This window comes from Dioscorea cayenensis, chromosome 7, assembly GCF_009730915.1.
Source record: "Dioscorea cayenensis subsp. rotundata cultivar TDr96_F1 chromosome 7, TDr96_F1_v2_PseudoChromosome.rev07_lg8_w22 25.fasta, whole genome shotgun sequence".
In the NCBI taxonomy this organism is placed as follows: domain Eukaryota; kingdom Viridiplantae; phylum Streptophyta; class Magnoliopsida; order Dioscoreales; family Dioscoreaceae; genus Dioscorea; species Dioscorea cayenensis.
The window spans coordinates 4,814,154-4,836,541 of NC_052477.1; the positions used below are offsets into that span (position 1 = coordinate 4,814,154).

The 22,388-nt window shown below is 36.1% G+C and overlaps 1 long non-coding RNA gene and 1 other non-coding gene across 9 annotated transcripts; both read right to left on the bottom strand.

Moving 5' to 3' along the window:
* Positions 1 to 10,164: 10,164 nt before the first annotated feature.
* LOC120266246 lies at positions 10,165 to 10,303 on the bottom strand. Its single transcript, XR_005538088.1, has one exon. It is a non-coding gene; the product is annotated as a small nucleolar RNA Z247 (small nucleolar RNA).
* Positions 10,304 to 14,554: 4,251 nt separating this feature from the next.
* Positions 14,555 to 20,972, bottom strand: LOC120265458. 8 transcript variants are annotated; one of them, XR_005537633.1, is made up of 11 exons: positions 20,705 to 20,972; positions 20,221 to 20,598; positions 19,988 to 20,118; positions 17,245 to 18,348; positions 16,985 to 17,147; positions 16,753 to 16,913; positions 16,614 to 16,679; positions 15,529 to 16,449; positions 15,342 to 15,455; positions 15,175 to 15,263; positions 14,555 to 15,063 (listed from the first exon to the last, which is right to left on the bottom strand). It is a non-coding gene; the product is annotated as an uncharacterized LOC120265458 (long non-coding RNA). The 8 variants fall into 8 exon arrangements; XR_005537634.1 differs by having other exon boundaries at positions 17,245 to 20,118; positions 20,221 to 20,466; XR_005537637.1 differs by having other exon boundaries at positions 14,555 to 14,993; positions 17,245 to 20,118.
* Between the last annotated feature and the right edge of the window lie 1,416 nt (positions 20,973 to 22,388).

The window sequence follows — 22,388 nt, forward strand, 5'->3', positions numbered from 1 at the left end:
ATATGCATTCATTTCTTGTTCAACAAATCTCATTTGTGCCACTTGTTCCACTTGAAGTACCAAATAGATGAACTCACACCAAGAAAACTAAGAAATCTCTTTCACATTTCTCTCTTCTCTCTATTCATATTCATCAATATTCAATTAAAATGTCTATTTAAGGGTCCATATTCCATACAAGCTTTACATGAAGGGTTCATATTTAATCTAATGGGTGGGATCGTGACTTAAAATACATCAAATGTTTGAGATTATAACATCCCATTGCAACCAATTACAATACAAAAAACAACTAATCCACATGTCAACCACAAAAACCGCAACTTAACCACATGCCCCTCAGTTATTGGCTCAATCCTAGCTCTTCAACAGTCATTTGAATGCTACCTAACTCCCTCCACTCAGTTCAACAAAAAACCCATTCTGACTCTTCATCACAGCAACAACCAAAACGAAAAACCCTCCAAGCTCTTCTTTCACAACAACCAGTAGCAACATAACTTCCTTACCTTCATTGAAGATCAACAACACTAATTCCATTACCAAAACACCTACAGTCAATCACCACATATCAATACTACCCCCGAAAAAGAGACCCTTGACCTCAAGGGCAGTCCAAAATCTTAACTATAAATCTTATGGATACTCCCATGTTGCATCCGCAAGAGAAGAATTAGCCCAATGGATTAGCCATTGAGTGGCACCAGCATTACCCCTTTTAACATATCTCTTGTCTAGAAAAGATATTGGTTTTAATATTATTGTTGGAAGTGCAAAAGCGGGTAAAGCCATTGCAGACTGATCAGCCCGTAAGGTCTTTTCTTCAGTTGTGAAACATGAACACCAGATAAACTCCAGCAGAAACCGGCAGATCCAATTTATATGCACAACTTCCTATCTTATCCACAATTTTATAAGGTCCAAAAAATCTAGTTGCTAATTTTGGAACCTCTCTAAGAAAATTCTCTTTCAGTCCTATGCTCATTAGTTTGAGATTTCATCCTTTGCTGAGCTTTTGAAAAATAATGCTTTAGTAATTTTATAGTAGCCTCTCTATCCACCAACATAGAATCCAGGAGCTCTTTCTCAGGAGAATTCTCCTTATTGAGATCAGATAAAGGTTGTATAGATATAGCAAAACATTGACTCAAAGCTAACTGAGACTCCTTCTCTAACAATTTTTCCATATTGGAGCTGTCCACCATTTTCAATTTAGAAAATTCCTCTTCTTGCAAGACCATAGAATTCTACCCCATACTGAATGTCATCCTCAATTTCTTAAAATTCCACACAATGTCCCTCAATTCAGTCAATCACTGAATTTCCAACACCATGTCATAGTTGTCTAGGGGAAGTATTAAAAAGTCAGCCATGAAAACATATCCCTGCATTTTCCATTGGAAAGATTTACAGACCTCATTGCAAATTAATTATTTACCATTTGTAGCATACACCTTTAAAGCTAAAATTATGAGAGCTGCCTGGATCAATAAACAGAAATAGGAATTTTGTATCATAAAATCCTTTCACTCTCATAGTCTGAAAACTATCCAGACCTGTAAGAGCATGAATGGATAATCGAGGCTCATCAGGAATTCGCTCTTCTGTAGGTATACCCTCTAGAAATTCCTAGTCTTTAGGTTCATCCTCTCCCAAAGTAAGCATGTGTAACTACTTTTTGCTGCATTTATGCCCAGGAGTGAATTTATCATTACACCAAAAACAAAGACCCTTAAGCCTTTTCTCTTCCATTTCCTTATTTGGTAATCTTCTTGTAGGCTTAGAGCTTGGATGAAATTTATCTTGCTCAAACACTTCACTACTCCTAGAACTTGAAGCATTATGATTCCCATTAGCATTCATAGTTGTTCTTACTACATTGTTACCAACCTGATAAGAATTTCCACCTTTATATGCTTTGTTCTTCTAACTACTACCATCTCTTTTAGACCGTAGAACTTCTTGGATCTTTGCAATAGCATAAGCTGTCAGTGATGATGGCTTAAACAACCTAACAAATAACTCCAACTCCTCTTTCAAACCTCCCAAAAAATGACTCAATGTTTAAGCTTTATTAAGATCAGTTTGACAATACATATTGTTCAGACTAGATTAAAAAACACTAAGATGAACTACAAGCATCATCGACCTCTACTGTCATTTGCTTTTTAGAAAAAAGATTTAGGTGGATGTTAGACAGAACACCACCTTTAGCTATTATGACTGATTTCAACAACATGCTTAACTCCTTATCATGTATTATCGCAAGTTGTATATATTTCGGCAAAATTTGTTTGCTTTTGAAATCCTTTGCGGTGTCCCCAGCTAACTCTAAAACCTATAAAGAAAACCACATCAAAAACCATATAGAAAAAAAAATTAACCCTAGCTGGAAATGGAGTAAATAACTCAACAACAATGTACTCTAGGACTGCAGTGAGATAAACAGAAGCACTAGCGCCGATATGCTGTGCATACCTCCCCATTTTAAGGTATTGTTCGACCTTGCTAATAGAGAACTCGAGACCAGCCCTCTTAGAACGGGATCTACTACCCTTGGGCTTGTCATGATTGATGCTCCTAATTTCTGCATGAGAAGCCATAGAGATGTTTGGATGAATTCAATGGGAAGGAAGTAAGGAAAGATGGAAACTTCTTATAGAGAGCGGGTTTTGTGTGGAGATAATCAAGGAGGAGAAAGGAGGGGGTTTATATAGAGAAAAGGTCACTATTCCCAAGGTCCCTCTTATTGCCAGGGAAAGATATTTGTGAATCTAATGGTTTGGACCAATGTCTGTTCCTCTGATAACCCAGTATTTCTCGTGACAACCCAATATGAATCTGTGGGTGGTATATGGTTTGTTTGTTTTTTTTTTTTACCAATGTCTTTCAAAATTTGTGAAATTATTAAATTTCTTATATTTGTATAGATTTTACTTGCCAATCCATAGAAAATATTGAAATTACTTTCACGGCAAAAAATTGATTTATGAACTTATATTGTTGTATATAATTTTTTGTGATTACCTCCTTGCAAGATACATTGAAAATATACATAATCATAGTTTATAAATGATTTTGATGCAACAAAGTCACACCACAAATTATTTTATATAAGATAAATTATCACCACCAATATGTTTTATGGTTGAAATAATATTTTTTAGAAACAAGTAGTATTTTTTTTATGTTTTTTTATTCAACATCTTCTTAATAAAACTATAAATAATCAATATTTACATAAAATAAATATATGTTTTTATGGGGTACATATATGAAAAGTTATTCATTTTTAGAAAACACAGGAAAAAGGGCAATGGTCAACTTATATTTGAATGAAATTAAGTAGTTAATTTTTAGCCAAAACATGATATTTTATGATAGCAAATCAGTAATTTTTTCAAGTATAAAATAAGAAAATTTTGTCTTGTCATTCGAAAAAAAATAGACACAAAAAACCAAAAAAAATATTGACATGAACGTAACTTTAATTCTAATTTTTTTATTAAATAAATTATCATTTACTTTTTTTTTTTAATTTATGTTAGCAAACACAGGGACAATAGTAAATTTATATTTTAATTAAATTTGGTAATTAATTTTTAGCCAAAACAATAGGCAAGTTTGTTTATAAAGATAAAACAAATATAAAAGAAACAATGAGTAAGTGTCATCAGGTTGCAGTAATATCAACTTAAAAATAGTTTTTAAGTTCATTCATAAAGAATTATACATATCTTATATAAAAAGTTTAAACGTAATCATTTAATAAATAAATAAATAAATTCCAAAATTAATCAAAACATATGTTAGGTCTAAAGACTTGGATTAGTATTATGTGACAAGCCAAGAGATGACATGGCAAAGAGAGTGTGGGATCGAAAATACACGTCTGGCATCATGTCTGTGAAGAAGACATCAGACGATATATCGAAGCACAAATATCATATTTGTTTCATGGATTCTTCCATTCCTAATAGAGGCAAGCCACTATTATTAATTACCCCAGATAATATCTTGGGAACCTCCGATTAAGGGCAAAGGTACAAGTAAACAGCAAGAAAATTTGCGAATTGTAAATTTTGTTATTTATTATACACATATCATTTATATGTCAACATATAACTTTCTTTATATATATATATATCATATATCATTGCCGCCGCTTATGTTTTGTCACCGCGTTGCATGCCTTAATTACTGCCATCTGAGATACACATCGCCTTGAAATTCGCCGTTGCCTCAAGATAAGCGTTTTTATTTTTGTTGCGACATTAATAGACTTGTCGTTGCTTCAAAATAAGTGTTCTTGTCATTGCTTCCCGATGTGAAAGAAAGAACCTGTCCTTATTCACATCATGTTACAAAACCACCAGTTAGTTCAAACAAATATTGCATCACAGGGAATCTAAACCCTAGGCACAAGTCCCTCTTTTTTTCCTTTACAATCTGGACACCATGAGTGATACAAAGCTTTTGGTTTCTTGCTCTTCATTACTATCCGTTCGGTGGTATGTACGTGCTCGCATGCATATATTTTTATTATCTAATCACCACAAAACTAGTAACATTCTCAAATATAATGGAGGCCCTTTATTTATTTATTTATTATTTTTTTTTAATTTTCCTTTAAACATGCACGTGGATATGCATGTGTCACTTTCATGGTGGGCCCATGTCTTTTATTTTATATATTTTGTATGCACGTCATGCATGCAGACTATAACATGCTTTTCATCATTTTTTTTTTTTATTTATATATATTTTAATACTCATTGCATGCTTCTATAGCGGGTGTACGGAGAAAAGCAGTTAATAACTTCCTTTAGCACCATCTCCAAACTCATAGTGGCTATAGTGCTTGACTCTGATTTTTTTTACTCTCCTTTAACAGGATCGTACAAACTTGCTCCTTAGTTTTCCAATATTTTTTTTTCCTCAGCAACCCTAATCACATCAATGGAGACATATTATGCTTTATACATGGAACCTTCTGCGTAGCATATAATATCACCATGTTTCATTATTTTTAATATCACCATGTTTCATTATTTTTATTTATTTTATTTTTTAACAACCTTGTGCACTTTGATTGATTTTTTTTTTTTTTTCTAGTGAGTGAAAGAATCAAAGATTGTGGGAAGACAGAAAGTTATACATATTGAATTGATGAATTCAATGTCCACCAAAGCTATCAACAAAGAGTGGGCCAGGTCAAAAGAAGTTCATGATTTGTTTTCATGTAGCATAATGTGTCAAAACTAAGCCACATTAGATATTAACAGCCAAACACGTCCATTCCATATAACCATCAATGGAGGCCCCACTTAATGAAATTGATAAGTTTCATGCACTTGGGTAAGGCCCGCTTCTCCTTGAATGATGTTTAATATTGAAATATTTTTTGCTTGGCTAAGTTTATGAGCCCAAGAAGAGACCATGATATTCTTTGCCTTGAAATGTCTCTTTATAACACCAAGTGCAATAGTTGAGATCAATGAATTTATTTGTGCAAAAGTTGTTTTGCTCAATGGAATTCGTTCAACAGCAGTGTGGTGTTGTGATGAACAACAATACAATCTGCATTCACTGCAGAACCACATTAGTTAGAACACCAAATTAATACAAATCAAGAGCAACAAACGGTAACAAGGCTTAGGCTCATATATACTAATTGTATCTTCTTCAATCTTCTTCCTTTGCTCCTGGTCTTGGGTCTTCGGCAACTTAACGAAATCACACTTGTCATAACCCAAAATCATCATAAGCCGGTTCTCAACATCCCGATCATCACCTTCAGCCAATATCTCCATCACTTCTTCTGCAAGTTTCTATTTAAAAATTTGTATTTTTTTTGTAATTTTTTTTTGCTGGGCATCTATTTTTCAGAAGCTTGAGAGATTTTCCTTTGAAAGCAATAAGCACCGATGTCTTGAACATTCAATGCAGGGACCTTATTAGCCTCTTCCAAGTCACCAGATCCATTCTATTTATGCTCCTCCTTATCTTCTTCAAAGCTGCATTGCAACTCCAATATCATTATCCGGTGTTTCTTCATTCCCATCAGTGACACGGCATTTATGTGTTGAATCTCTAGAGATACCCATTTTCGCGAGATCGCAAAACTTTCTAGGGTTCTCTTAAGCTCTTCTTCAGCACACGGCAGTTCAAATATCCTCATGGCTTCGAGGACCTTTCCTTCAATCTTCTATGCGACAACGGAGACTCAAATGAATATCTTTGCAACAAGCTTATCAAATGCCAAGATGGTTGGATCTACAAACTGCGCTTCAGCAACACCTGATGATGAGATGCCAGCATGGGGTTTAGCATTGGCGAAAGCCTCAAGCTATGCCACGACAGCCTCCAGGCGAGAGTTTCTTTAGGCCAAAACTTGATATTGATAGACCCGTTTTCATCTTGAGCATCACTTTTCCTTTCGTCGGAGGCTCCTGAAAAAATTAATGTTTTCCACACATACAGCCATACAGGCCTATAGTTCTTTATATAAGTCTAATATTGACGGTTACAAGTGAGAACTCTTCATGGAGGTTTTACATATCCTTAATTTTAGCCACTAACTTGTTAACTGAAAGAACATGACAATAGAACGAGTCTTCAGGGAGGATATTCACAAGCATGTTCAATTTGTTTAACAATCCCCTTCAATCTCAATGGTGTAGATACCAGATTGAGATTGTTGCAAAGTGAATGAAAAACTTGGACTGAAAGAGGCTTGGTCAGAATGTCTACCAGTTGATCTTGAGAGGATATGAATCAAACATCCAGAAGTTTTCTAGCAACTTTTTCTCTTACAAAATGAAAATCTACTTCAATGTGTTTTGTTCTGGCATGAAAAACAGGGTTGGCAGAAAGATATGTTGCTCCAATATTATCACACCAAAGGACAGGGGATCTTGACTGAAATATATCCAATTCCTTTAACAATGACTGGAACCAGATTATTTCAGCAGCTACATTTGCCAAAGCCTTGTATTCAGCTTCAGTGCTTGACCTTGATACTGTAGGTTGTTTCTTAGAGCTCCAAGATACAAGATTTTCTCCAAAGAAAACTGCATAGCCTCCTGTAGATCTTCTGTCATCTGCACATCCGGCCCAATCAGAATCAGTAAAAGCACTAATCAAGGTTGAGGAAGATTTGTTGATTGCTAGCCCATAGTTGAGAGTGTGTTGCAAATATCTTAAAATCCTTTTTACTGCACACCAGTGAGTCTCTGTAGGACAGTGCATGTACTGACATACTTTGTTCACAGAAAAAGAGATGTCTGGTCTAGTTAAGGTTAAGTACTGAAGGGCACAAACAATGCTTCTGTACTTAGTAATCTCTGCTTCTGGTAAAGGGGTACCAGTGGTTCTAGATATCTTCTCAGAAACTGACATGGGTGTAAGACAAGGCTTGCAATTAGACATATGTACCTTATGAAGTAGTTCAGAAATATACTTTCTTTGATTTAAAACTATTCCCCTTTGTGTTTTGTTGAGACTGATGCCCAGAAAATAGCTCAGTTCACCAAGATCCTTGACATGAAATGATAATTTTAACTTGTCAATCAAGATTTTGATCATATCATCTGATGAGCTGACTATAATGATGTCATCTACATACACCAGTATATATACAATGATTTCATTCTGATTGTATATGAAGAGAGAAGTGTCTGTTTTTGAGGGAGAGAAGCCTAATTCTTGCAGTTTAGTACTCAACCGTGAAAATCAAGCTCTGGGTGCTTGTTTGAGTCCGTAGAGAGCTTTCTTCAGTTTACACACATGATGAGGCTGTGTTTTACTTTCAAACCCTGGAGGCTGCCTCATATATACTTCTTCTTCCAGAAACCCATGTAAAAAGGCATTTTGGATATCAATATGTTTCATTATCCAGTTCCTTGATACTACTAGAGACAAAATTAGTCTGACTGTTGAAAACTTGACAACAGGACTAAATGTGTCATCATAATCCACTCCATGCCTTTGTTTGAACCCTTTTGCCACTAATCTAGCTTTATATCTATCAATAGAACCATCTGCTTTCTTTTTTTGAGTTTGAAAATCCATCTGCAATCAATAAGATTAAGACCCTTCTTCTGGGGAACCAGATCCCATGTTTGATTCTGTGTAAGAGCTTCAAACTCAATGTCCATGGCTTGTCTCCAGCAAGGTACTTGAAGAGCTTCAGTATGAGTGGAAGGTTAAGAAGATGCCATGAGTGCGTGCCTGGAATAAACAGTGCCATCACTAAAAATCTTGGGTTTTCTAATGTTATCTTTTAGTCTGGTTTTCATTGAGTGTCTTGGTGCTTGTTCAGTCTGAAATTTTGTTTGTTGCTCCAAATCTGTCTCAGAAGCTATACCAAGAGTTGAAAATTCTGAAGTATCTGCAGGAGAAAAGTCAGACTGGACAAGGTTTTGTTCATAATTCTCTAGTTGGTCACTGCTAATAGATGAGTTAGAGAGATTATAAGCAACAGTGTTTGGGTGCAGTTGAGTTTCTGAAATAGTGCTAGTATTAATAAAAGAGTTGAGGAATCAGATTGTTGTTTAGTAGTGGGTTGTTTTGAAGTGAAGGAAAACACATTTTCATCAAAGATTACATCTCTGGAAATATAAACTCTACCACTTTCAATGTGAAGGCATTTGTATCCTTTATGATGAGAACTGTAACCAATAAAGACACATTGTTTTAATCTAAATGAAAGTTTGTGGGCATTGTAGGGTCTCATATTTGGCCAACAAGCACAACCAAAAACTTTAAGTAGAGAGTAATTAGGTTTCTTACTAAGAAGTTGTTCTAGAGGAGTTTTGTTATTGATCACACGACTGGGTATTCTATTTATAAGATAGCAAAATGTCAGGAAGGCTTCACCCCAGAATTTAATTGGTAGAGAAGCTTGAGCTAAAAGTGTTAATCCAACTTCTATAATGTGTCTATGTTTTCTTTCTACTGAACCATTTTGTTGATGTGTGTGAGGACAAGAGATTTTATGTTGAATGCCAATTTGATTAAAGAACTTATGAAGTTTCTAATATTCGCCCCCCCAGTCAGTTTGAACACTTTTAATTTCCTTGCCTAGAAGTCTTTCAACATGATTTTTTTGAATTGAAAAAAATGTGGTATAAACATCAGATTTGTTGTTTAAGAGATAGATCCAAGTGAATTTGCTATAATCATCAATGAAGCTTATATAGTACTTTGAACCACTAGAGGATTGAAAAGCTGGTCCCCAAACATCTGAAAAGATGAGTTGGAGAGGAGCTTCAGAAACATGTGTAGACTTGGAGTAGGGAAGTTGATGACTTTTAGCTAATTGACAAGCATTACAAACATTTTCATCATCATTCTTAAGAAAAGGAAGATTGTTTTGCTGAAGAACAAGCTGAACAACTGATTTTGAGGGATGACCAAGTCTTTGGTGCCAAAGGTCTTGAGAGTTTCTATTTCCTAAGAAGGCAGTCTTTTGGGCATTGTAACTAAACTTGAGTGGATACAACCCTCCTTCACATTTGCCTTGATAAAATTTTCTCCTCGTTGCTTGTTCCTTCACAACAAAATGGTAAGGGTGAAGTTCCAGGAAAACATTGTTATCTTTAGTTAATTTATGAACAAACACAAGATGTTTGGAAATCTTAGGAACATGAAGCACATTGTTTAACAAAAGAGTAGTTTGAGGAGTGTGAATACTAGAATGACCAACATGAGAAATATGCAAACCTGAACCATTGCCGACTTGAACTTGGTCTCCTCCTCCATATTTGTCCTTGATTGTGAGTCGATCAAGATCACTTGTGATATGATCTGTTGCTCCTGAGTCCATGTACCAGTTTGGATCAACTTGGTATGATGTTGTAGTAGCTACTCCAGCAAAATTTATGTCCTCAGCTTGATAAGAGTGGTCAAAACGATGATAACACTTGAGAGCTGAGTGTCCATCTTTGCCACAAACTTGGCATTTGGGTCTTGACCCTTGATAGTTGCCTCTTCCTCCACGGTTGCTAGAGGAGTTGTAGAAATTGTTGTTGTTGCCTCTTTGAGGTGGTCCTCTGCCACCTCTACCACGACCTCTCCCTTTTGAATTTCCACCTTGATTTCTAGAGACAATATTTGCAGAGGAATTCATCTGAAGAAATGAGCTATGATGCTCAAGTCTCATTTCAAAGCTTAGCTGATGAGCATACAGGTCATTTAAAGTAATTGGCTCACTTCTGGTAGAGATCGAAGTAACCAGAGGATCAAATTCAGATCCTAGACCTGCCAACATATATGAAATTACCTCTTCATCCTGGAGAGGTTGCCCGATAGCTGAGAGAGTGTCCACCAGATTCTTGACCCAGCGAAAATAATCAGACACTGTTGTTTCTTTCTTCTGCAAATTAGATAGTTGGAGACGAATCTGCATGATTCTTGCTCTTGATCTTGAAGAAAACATCTTGTCCAGTGTGTTCCATACTTCGGTTGAAGTTGAAAGAAAAAGTACATGTGCCAGAACTTCTTTAGACAGAGAGGATAGAATGGCACTCAGCACCTGTTGATCACGCTGGCACCATGCATGATACTCTGGATTAGGCCCTGTGATTCCCTTTCTTCACTCAAGGAAATAATGGTATCCTTTGGACACGAATACGAACCATCAACAAATAGAAGTAGGGATTGCCCTTTGAGATAAGGCATCATCTGTGCCTTCCACATAAGATAATTCTCTCGATTTAACTTAACACTGATGGAATGACTAAAAGATGGTGTTGGAAGAAGGCCAACAGTGGAATTTTGTGTGGATGCGGAAACTACTGTGTTCGTGGAGGATGCCACGATGAAGAATTAAAAGATAAAGGCTCTGATACCACGAAAGAATTAATGTTTTCCACACATACAGTCATACAGGCCTATAGTTCTTTATATAAGTCTAATATTGACGGTTACAAGTGAGAACTCTTCATGGAGGTTTTACATATCCTTAATTTTAGCCACTAACTTGTTAACTGAAAGAACATGACAATAGAACAAGTCTTCATGGAGGATATTCACAAGCATGTTCACTTTGTTTAACAGCTCCAAGCTGTACACCATTGGCATGGTTGACGCTCACGAGAACTCCGGTAAATGTCAGCGATCTTTCTCCTTCTATTCATCTCATTTGGGCTTTGGTGCATTTATGCCTCGAGATAAATTTTCAAGGGTAATTTTGTAATTTGTATATTATTATTATTATTTTTTTATTTGCTTCGAGATTTATATTCTGGTCCAAGGCAACCAAATAATTTATTTTAAAGGGAAAATCCAAAATCAATTAAGATTAGGATATTTAAAATTTAATTCTAAACATATCCATGATTAAGATATATTTGAATTAAATTAGGGTTTGGGTTCTATTAGGACATATGTTATATTATTTATATATAAATAGGGAGATGATGTGACTGTGATGACTTGGCAAAAGAAGTGGTGACAAGCATGAGATGTTGCTAACGCATGGTGACCTGGTATATATATGAAGATATGAGGGCTAGAAGATCATGATGGGAGATTATGTTTAGAGAAATTCCTCTCAATGGTTTATATGAAGAATAACTATTTTTGGAAAGAGCATCAAGGAAAAAGGATCTCTCTAAGAGCAAGTTTATATTAGGTATGATTTTATCTATCTTTAGTAAAATCTAAGATGATGAATTATATCTTTGATAAACTCCTTTTATGAGAGATCTATTTTTAAAAGAGAGGAATAATCTATTGTTGGTAAGAATAAAAGATCATCATGAAGATTGCATGGAGCTTAGTTTGGAGTGAATCTATTTGAAGACACAAACTAAGAAAGGCAAGGGCAAGCCAATATGATTCTCAAGACAATAATTAGCAATACAATTTGAAGGCAGTTTTAAAGCTAATTATTGGCGGAGCTATTCAAGGAGACTAATCATATATGGTGAGATTGATTGAAGATTAATTGAGGTTTGATTGAAGATTTGAAGATCCAAGTATGGATGATTGGAGATCATGCTTGAAGATATTGAAGGCTAAACTTGGATGAGAGGAGATCAAGTTTAGTAACAATTTATCCATGATTCAAACGAAGATCATATGGGAAGACCAAACTTGGACCAAGTTTGAAAAGAAGATCGGGAGATCTTCGGTGACCATCTTTGGTGAGATGGTACACTCCTTGGTAGGCACGACCCTCGGGAAAGGGGCTTGCTGAAATGACATAAGGAAGGAAGCTGTTGCAAGCAAGAGGAGCTCGGGACGAGTCAACTGCTACGAAGCGAACTGAAAGAACCGGGACGGTTGAAGGTGTCGCAAGTTTGGTTGCAACTGGCTAGAATTCGGTCATGTTCAGTAAAGTGGGCAATGTTGCAACTGGGTGTTGCAATATCTAATTTTGGAAGATGTCTAAGTTAGGAAGTCGGGAGAAGTCTAAAAGAGGAAGATCTATTGGGACGTAGGTGCGTCTATATAAGATATCCTGCTTGAAGATTCAGGATGAGCCACGAGAGAAAGATTCTTTGGTGAGGGTTGAGGAGAGCGGCCATCGGGCAATCTCAAGAGGGCATTCTTTGTATTGAGTGAATAAGGGAGTGTTGTATGCTTTATTCTATCACCTCTTTTAGTGGATTGTTTCTCCAGGCTTGGCCCCCTAGATGTAAGCAAGGTTATGCCGAACTAAGTAACCAACTTGTGTGTCTTCTTTCTTTTACATGTGTGTGTTTTAATTTCTTGTGAGATTGAGCATTTACCTTACACACACATACCCTTCTGGAACTAACAACATACATATGAAAACTATTATATATATAAACACAATGAAATCCTTTGCATCTACACATCTTGAGGTTGCTAATGAAATGGAAAATTAGTTTAATAAGATGAATATAAAAAATTATATTTATTAACATTATCAAATACAAAATTAGTAAGTATAAAATTTACCTGATTTTCTGAGTGAGGGATAGCCTCAATCGGTCAAGCTTAAGACAACCTTAATTGTTATAATGCAATAACACAATGAAAGGTTTTTGGGGCGAGGGGTTCCAAACTTTGGTTTGGTTTAATTTTGGATTCCCAACTTTAATTTATTTCAAAATGGGTACCAAAATTTTAAATCTATTTCACCGGTTGGGTACCCGAGTATCTCCGGCCAATTTTTAATTACGTGGCTACCGTGAAAGCCTTGTCAGTAGCCTGGTGAATGCTACATTAGCTATTAAGGCCACATCAGTAATCCCTCACGTGAACGCTAAATCTCTCACCCCTTCAAAGTGGTCTTGGAAAGCTGAGGGAGAAAGATCGGGAGAAGCAACGAGCAGAAAAATCTCATATCTTGTCGTCGGTTTGGTGATGTGTCCCTGTCGCGCTCTCTTGAAGATGGCATTAGTCAATGATTTCCTGTTATGAATACAGTTGAAGGATGCGTAGGTGTTAGGAGCACGCGCAGGAGCCAGCTAAGGGACAAAGACCACCAAGTTTGAAGATTTCACTAAGTAGTGTGTCTGTAATAGATAGTAATTAGAAGTAATGAGATGATTAATTAGTTATTTTGAATGGTTGTAATTATGAAGAGTTGGTTAGGAGTTTGTTAGAAGTTTACAAATGGTCCTAGCATATCAGATGCTTGTTAAAATGCCAAGTGGTATATTACATATGCTGGAGGGAAAATGTAACATACATTTAAACATATTACTAAAGAAATTCATGGTCACTTTTCAGGGAGAAAAAATTCCTATCTTAGTATTCTAAAATTGATGTGATGGAACCTATTTAGGCCTTTGATTGCTTGACTGCCTTCTTGTTTTATAACGTAGAACTTAAAAAATATACTTTGATGGGATAATTGACTTGAATCAGCCCATCACAACTAATTATTTCATCAGAGAGTGGAAACAGATTATGATAAAATTGGAGTAGGCTTAAGATCAATGATATAACTATGTTTTTTTACCTTAATAGATTACAACCCCAAAGTTTTTAAGTTAAATTTGATTAGGGATACAGTGGCAAATCTAGTGCTGTCATTTTATTTTGAGATATTCTACTTTTTGATTTGTTTCTCATTCCATTCTCTTGATTCCAACTCCATCATACATAATGGATGACGTGACATTGTAGATTTGTGCTTGTTCTAGTTTTTGCTGCACTTGTTCCTCTATGTGCACATTGAATTGGTCACTGTAAAACCAAATCTAAAAACATTGATTGCAGAAGTAAAAAATCCATGTTCACAAACAGTGTAAATCTCTCCATTGTAGTATGTAACATCAAAATAGTAATCATGATCACTATGCTATCAACTATATGATTCCATGTGTGTTCTCCAACTCTGCATAAACTCAATCTTCCTATTTTGCTGAGAAGGATAAGAATGACACAATCTTCAAATGAACTTGGACTTGAGCTTAGAATAACTTTTTCCAGAAAAGAAACAGCACCAGCCAGATGAGAAAGATCAGTGTACACTGACTGAAATGGTCATTGTAAAATCAAAATTTTGTAGTTTTTCAATGTGCAGGTTGGCAATTGTATACCTAGAACAATTTTTAAATTTCCCAACATAAAAATAAAAAGGAAGACTGCAAATTTTTCATTGACTGTAACAGTGGGTACAAGATGTTTTCAAGCTAGGCCTGAACAAAAAATTACAGAGCCAAAATTGGCATGGTAAACAATGCACCAAATAATCACATTGAGTATAATGTTTAGTGCATGGTACCCAATTGACAAAAACTTGTAAGTATTCTAGTAAACAACTGACCAAAAAAAAAAGGTTACATAACCACTCCATTTTAAAAATGATTAATTTGAACTAAAAAAAGCTCCAACTCCTAGTGGTAGCCACACCCTCTTCCTTTTGTCAGGATCCCTTGCTCTTGTCCCTTCTGCAGCATTCTTGTGTTTCCTATGTGGGTGTATGTCACGTACTACATCTTCCTTTTGAATGTTGCTTGATTTTTTACCACCCCTTCTAGTTAATCTTGTATTTTTGGACTGAGTTCCTGCTGAGGTCTGGTCCACATTATATGTTGAAAGTGGGTCTATAACAACCTATAGTAGACATAAACTCACCTGTGACAGAGGATATTGTGAATAAAAATAAATAGAAGATAGCAGAACATTTTTTATGCTAACAAAAATATATACAACTATGAATAAACTTGGCTGGAAACATAAACTCACCTATGACAGAGGATATTGTGATCCTTGAGTTGTTGTGTTGTCTGTTTACCAATACTGCTTCCTGGACTCCTTCAACAGGATTTCAATAACTGCTATGGCAGGGTGATAACTTAAATCAACCATTCCAAGAAAAAAAAATATATTTGAACATTTAAATAACCACTAACCATTGATAAGGGCTCTTCTGAGGCTTGGGTGATATCCACTTGGGACAAAGGCTGTTCAATGCCTGTGTTAGATCCTGAAGCTGTATTTGTTGCACTTGCACAAGCTTTGTTGGCCTAAGCATAATGTATAATAATTAAGTAAGACAATACAAAAGAGAAATGCATGTTTACATGAAAAGTCACTCACCTAAGTTCCATGGAACCTCTTGTTGTGTCCCATTGTACCATAGATGCTACACTTCATCCTCACTCCCTTCTTACTAACTCTGTTTTTGTTGATGCCACTTTGTTCAACAATTTCCTTTCTCCTCAGCAAAGTTTTCCTACCCCTCCTTTTGTTTACTGGTTTTGGTGGGATCACAGGTAGGTACCCACTCCTTGACCATGACCCTCTATCATGTGTTGGGTAAAGTATGTGGGAATATGTTTCCATGTAAGTGCTAACTTTGTACCATTTGTCTAAGTAATTTTCAGCTTTTCCATTATTATAATACAGGACAGATATTACATGGCTGTAGGGCACACCACTCAACTGCCATTTTCTACAAGAACAACAACAATGCTTTTTCTTAACCACAAACTAGCCGTCAGGACCTCCAACTTGATACATATCCCCCTGACCAGATTATGGTATAAAGCCAACTAGCTTGTTTGAAATTTTCAAGTTTTTTTAATATTCTAAGACAATACATTGTTGTTACTTTTTGCATTGCATCTCTCCTTTTTCTGAATTCTTTTCATCAATAGAGTCCTAATCATCTCAATCATGGTGATGATACCCTTTATCCTGGCTTCTACAATGTTGCTATTAAAACATTCACACAAATTATTCAAAAGGATGTCACACTTAAATTGATTTTGGAAGTGTGACATACTCCATTGCATTGGTTCTATTTGTTTTCATATACTCATAGGCTTGAATAAACATCCCCTCCAAAATTTCCATCTCTCTCTCAAATGCAGAATAATAGGATGCCCTTACACAAGCCCAGAGTTGGTCCTTAAGAGCTTTGCCCCTAAATGTTTTCTTAAAGTTAGTGTGAATGTGCCTCACACAATACCTATGCTCACTAAATGGAAATACCTCCACAATTGCAGCCATTAAACCCTAATTTGTTTAATATGAGCACCAACACCAACCAGAACCAAGCAAACAATAGGGTGGGAGAAAACAAAAGTATAGCCAAAAAGTGAGAGATTGAATAAATGAATGACATAAAAAAAATACCAAAATTATGGCAGAATAGTATAGCCAAAAATATAGCCACTCACCTTTTGTCTATCTGATATGAAAGCCCACTTCTTGTTGTCAGTTATCCTCAGGTCTTCAGCTAACACCTAAGAACATAAGGAAAAAAACAACTTAAATTGGCAGAACATGTAACTCAAAAAAGTAGTTGCACTTCATCACCTCCAAGAACCACTTCTAGTTGTCCTTGTTTTCCTTCTTCACCACAGCCCAAGAAATGGGATAGATGCAATCATTTGCATCTATCCCAACAGCACAAAGAAGTTGCCCTCCATACAAGCCTTTCAAGAAGCATCTATCCACAGAAATGAGATGCCTACAACCTGTTAAAAACACTACCATTAATAGTGCAATCATTTATGCTAAAAAAATAAATTATGTTGAAACAACCTACTGAAATTCCTTCTCTTATTGGAGATAGGTAGACATAAAGGGCTTCAAATACACCTTCATCATTGCAATTCACAATGATGGTGGAACTAGGGTGAGTCTTCAATAGCTCCTGCTTATAGTCATGCAACCTTGCCATTTGAGTCTCTTCATCCCCATCAATGATCCTTTTACCCAAAGAGGTCATTAAGAAAGGTTAAAATAAACAAAGCTAGATTAAAATCATTATTACAATCAAAACAATTAAACTCTAAATCTATTTACCTTTGTGCAATACACTTTGCCCTGTAGGCCTTAAGCCTGCTAATATCAACTTCCTAGTTTGTCTTCACAGCTTGAATGCCCCCAGTAAGTTTCTAAGATGGATCTTCCCTAAATTGTTTCAAATAAATGTTTGAAATCCATTGTGCATTAACATGCCTATTGACATGATCTCTTATACACTCATGTACCAAATTCCCAATCTTAATTTGTATTGTGCTCCTATCATTCACTATAGGGGAGACCCATAGGTAGAAAGGGCACCCCTTCTTACAAAATGCCTTGCATTTCTTCTTGTTATTTGGCTTGAATTTCATCACATATCGATTTTTAATCCCATAACTTCTAACAACCTCCCTAAACTATTTGAAGCTACCAAATTTCGTTCCTATCTTAACCTGAGGGTTCTTGATATCCACCTCATTATTGAATTCCCCATATCTAGGTTTGCTAGTCACCAACTCATCCTTGTCTATTGAAGAACATGATTGGAGTTCTTCAAACCTAGCATAGTCTGACTCCACACTACCATCACACTTCCTATTTCTCCAGGTTGTCCATCTATGTCTACCTCAGGCCTTTGTCTTGTAACATTATCCCCATCTTCTACATTAGTATCCCCATCATTAATATTATAACCTGAGTCATGCAAATCATTCTCCTCATCCACTAGGTTCCCCTCTCCTTGCCCGTCCACTAAAATGTCTTCTAGATTATCTTCAGCACCAACTTCATCTTCTTTCACTCCTTTCAATAACTCCAACCTACCAATTTGTTCTGCCTTTATACCTTCACCATTAGAACCTTCAACACAACTAATCCCAGCAAGTTTAACATACACACATGCTTCCTTACTTCGCCCTACAGTCATTGCCATTTTTAGGGCATCTAAATCATTTTGAATCTCCTTTAACCCTTTATCCTCGCCATATACATCTAACCAACATAAAGTACAACCTTGTACATCTAACCCAAACTCTGTGGCCATTGAAAGCAATTCCAACCTAGATATTTGATTTGCACAGCAATAATCAATATAACCTGCATTGCCTTTAATGTTCTCCACCATATAATGTAGTTTTACTGAGAATAGCTCTCCTGTTGGTACTGAAAAAATTTTTATTTAAGGGTCAGCATATGATGTAGCAATAATAAGCCATAACTAATACTAAGCAGCAAATTTTCATACATTCTATTTCTTTTTTTAATCTACATTCAGATAAACACATTGCTATATTTAATAATGTTTGAGAAATTTAAGGAGAAACACATTGCCATATTTTTTTTTCAATTTAATTCTACTTTAAGGAGAAAATGAAAACAAAAGGCAAAAGAAAATTCTTCAGACCTTCCTAGCAACAAGTTATCATAGTTATCATATTCCAAGTAAGAAAAGCGAGGTTGAAAAAAATTCCTTTGTACCCAGATGCCAATTTAATATTCCTAGATTCAAGCAAGCTAAAGGTCAAAGATTTGACAGTATGAAAGGGCCAAACCACATAAGCATGGTCTTTATGAAAGGAGGAAAACACTTAAGGTCAAATTTGACCCGCATGGGAACAATTCCAACATCAGTCAGGTTTTAGATTGGGTGAGACTCATATTCACTTCATAGAGTCAAATTTAGATTCACTGTAAAGAGCTCCCTCTCCCAAAAGGTTTTTACAATTCAATATATATTTAACATCAAATTATCATCCACGAGATCAATTTAAGTAGGATGATTGATGTGGGAAGAGCTGGATTTGCACATATCATGAGATGATTCATTCAAATATTGCTAAAATAAGACAGCAATTTAGGTTGACATTCAACAGGGAAAGGCCAAATTTTGACACCATGAAGAGAGATGCCCACATGTTCCACACCTGAATCAGTTAATGTTTTGCCACACTAGAATCAAGTTGCACTAACAGAATAAATTTACGAACTACTAAACTTTTATAAACCAACATCTAAAGGTCTCATACCAATAGTTGTGTTGCTTAAATATCCAAACTGATATGAATATTTGGCTCTGAGCAAGTTGAGCACAAACTAATGTCTCTTCAGTCCATCAAGAAGCTTCCTTAAAATGAAATCAAAATTTACTAAAATAAAGTAAATTGTTAACAAATATAAGCAACCAAAGCTTTTGTCCACCAGCAACATTAGTTTGCTTTGATTCACGAATAGATGATGATCAGTCAAATAGGATTATGTCATTTTTAATGGATTTCACAATTCACACTTTCAGTGTAAGATGTTCTAAAACAGACAAGTAATCCATTTTATGAGCTTCGATTAGAATTTACCATGAATTGATCAAAACATGTCATCAGCCTACCAATTTTATTTCCTTCTCTATCTCTCCCTAACAATTTGTCACCTACGAGAGATGCTTAAGCAATTGAAAGATCCCAACTCTGAAGTGCATAACATGTTGGCGACTATAGTAAGACGCAATTATTTTTCAGATATATCTACTAATCAGTAGTATATGACAGTCCATAAAAAATTTAATTTCATGGATCATGTGACTAAAATTTTTTGACAGCTATTCAAATACTTGAGTAAACTAATGCATCAGGCAAACAACCAAAGTCTATGATGGTTTAGCCAATGAACATGAACTTTGAACTGCAAAACCATCACTTTCAATTATTGTTTGAAAATTCAATAAAGTTATAAAGAAATAAATACAAAAGAAAACACCAAGAAAAATTTTTGCAAGAAATAACCATCATTTTTTTTAAAGAAATTATACACTGCTCCATTTTGCCCGTATTGGTGTTTAACACATATATACATGTATACATGTATATAGTTCTCGATACTTGGCTTCTTGTCAATCATGTTTGCTTCGCAAGCATAATCTTATCTCAATCCTTCGAATACCTGTAACAACATTATATATATATATATATAATAGAAAAATTTATTGGATGATTTCACTGCTGAATTCTAATTAAATAATTAAGGTTTAGTTGTAAGACTCACGGATGAAGGAAGTGTTTAAAAAGACCAGCACGGAGAACCAAAATAGAGCCTTCCAGCAATCCTGTCTGCGGTCTCCAAGCATTGTGTTATATCATTCCGAGCTGCTTTAGTGCACGTTGTTGTCTAAGATGATGATCAACAAACCTTAGTCTTGATCCACCTTCACTCTTAGACCCTACTAAACACTCATCTTCATCCTTGCCGTCAAAGTGACAGAAGTGGACAAATTCACCATAAGTATAGGGCCTGAACAAAGCAGGATGACTCTCATCCATAAGCTCAGGCAATGGTTCTATAACAAAGTCATCATCTGGTAGTAAGAACATGATAGTTGAATATATTTGCTCACGCTGCCTCCCACTTTGACGTTTTACAACACTGAATACGTTCGCGCATTCATCCACATCTAGTAATTAACACGAATCCAACCATATATATATATATATATATATATGTAAATACATATAGAAATTAGCACACATACCCAAATAGCCTCACTAGAAAAGATAACCACGAAAGAGGGGTCTGCCACACTATAGTGATGACGTTCTTATCGTGATGAGACAGCAGCCCCAACAGCTTCTTCTTCTCTTCATCCTCGTTAGAAACCAGATACTCTGACACAGGTAGCATAAACTTGTTGGTGTTCATCAAAGAATCATAGTGTTTCTCCACACTGAAGCTTTCCAGCATCACCATTCCCACCATCTGGTCCAATAATAATAATAATAATAATAATAATAATAATAATAAAGGGTACCAGAAGGTGGTGGTGGCAGGAGTCGGTTGAGGCCACATGAGATCAGCGAAGGCCTTAACGCCATCTGGCTAATGAGGGTGCATAATGGTGAGAGATTCGTGCCAGAAAAATGGGATTTGACCAGAATATCCATGGAAGGTCTTGCCTGAGACATTGCGGAGCTTGGCCTCGAGTGACAAGTAAAACTGCTCTTAATGGCCAAGCCAAACACCTTCTCTTTTAGCTCCGGTGTCACCTTCTTGTACACAGCCACAAAGCACCCATTCTACTTAATCGCCTCACCCACCTGCACCCTCACCTTCACCCAACCTTCACATCCTATCCGCCATTTTCGCTCTTTCTTCTTCTGCTCTCTCTCTCTCTCTCTCTCTCTCTCTCTCTCTCTCTCTCTCTCTCTCTCTCTCTCTCTCTCTCTCTCGAGAAGTAGTAGTATTCCATGGTTCCAATCTAGATATTGCTTGTAGAGGAGAAGATCATGGAGGATGGACTATGGTAGAGGGTGGAGAGGTAGACGTGGTGATCGTTGAGATCTCTACCGATCCTATTCGTCAGCCGCTCCACATTGAGATTTAGGGTTAGAGGGCCAATAACCAAAAAAGCAATCCAATTCCTCAGGTAAGCTCACTCGCAGGCAAAGGATGTTAACATGTACTAGAGCCAGCTCCACATTGAAAGCTAGGGTTAGAGGGCTAAAAACAAAAAACACCAAAAGAATGTTAACATGTACCAGCAATTCAAAAAGCAATGCAACAACCAAAAAAGCAATCCAATTCGTCGGGTATGCCCACTCGTGGCCAAAGGATGTTAACATGTACTAGCGTCGACTAGGCATTGAAAGCTAGGGTTAGAGGGTCAAAAACAAAAAACACCAAAGAATATTAACGTGTACCAGCAATTCAAAAAACAACTCTTATTTTCAACCATAGCAGGACAAATATCCAACAAAGGAAAACTTGAGGAATAGAGATTTTTGGGGATACGATTCCACACTGAGATCTAGGGTTTGAGGGGAAACAACCAAAAAAAGCAATCCAGTCCATCCGGTATGCTTACTCTTGGGCAAAGGATGTTAACATGTACCAGCGCTGGCTCCAGACTGAAAGCTATAGGGTTAGAGGGCCAAAAACAAAAAAACACCAAAGAATGTTAACATGTGCCAGCAATTCAATAAACAACTCTTATCTTCCATTAACAGTAGGACAAATTTCCAACAAAGGAAAGTTGAGTAATAGAGATTTTTGGGGGGTACAATTTCACATTGAGATCTACGGTTAGGGGGGCGACAACAAAAAAAGCAATTCAATCCGTTAGGTATGCTCACTCGCGGGCAAAGGATGTTAACATGTACTAGTGCCAGCTCCATATTGAAAGCTAGGGTTAGAGAGGCAAAAACAAAAAATACCAAATG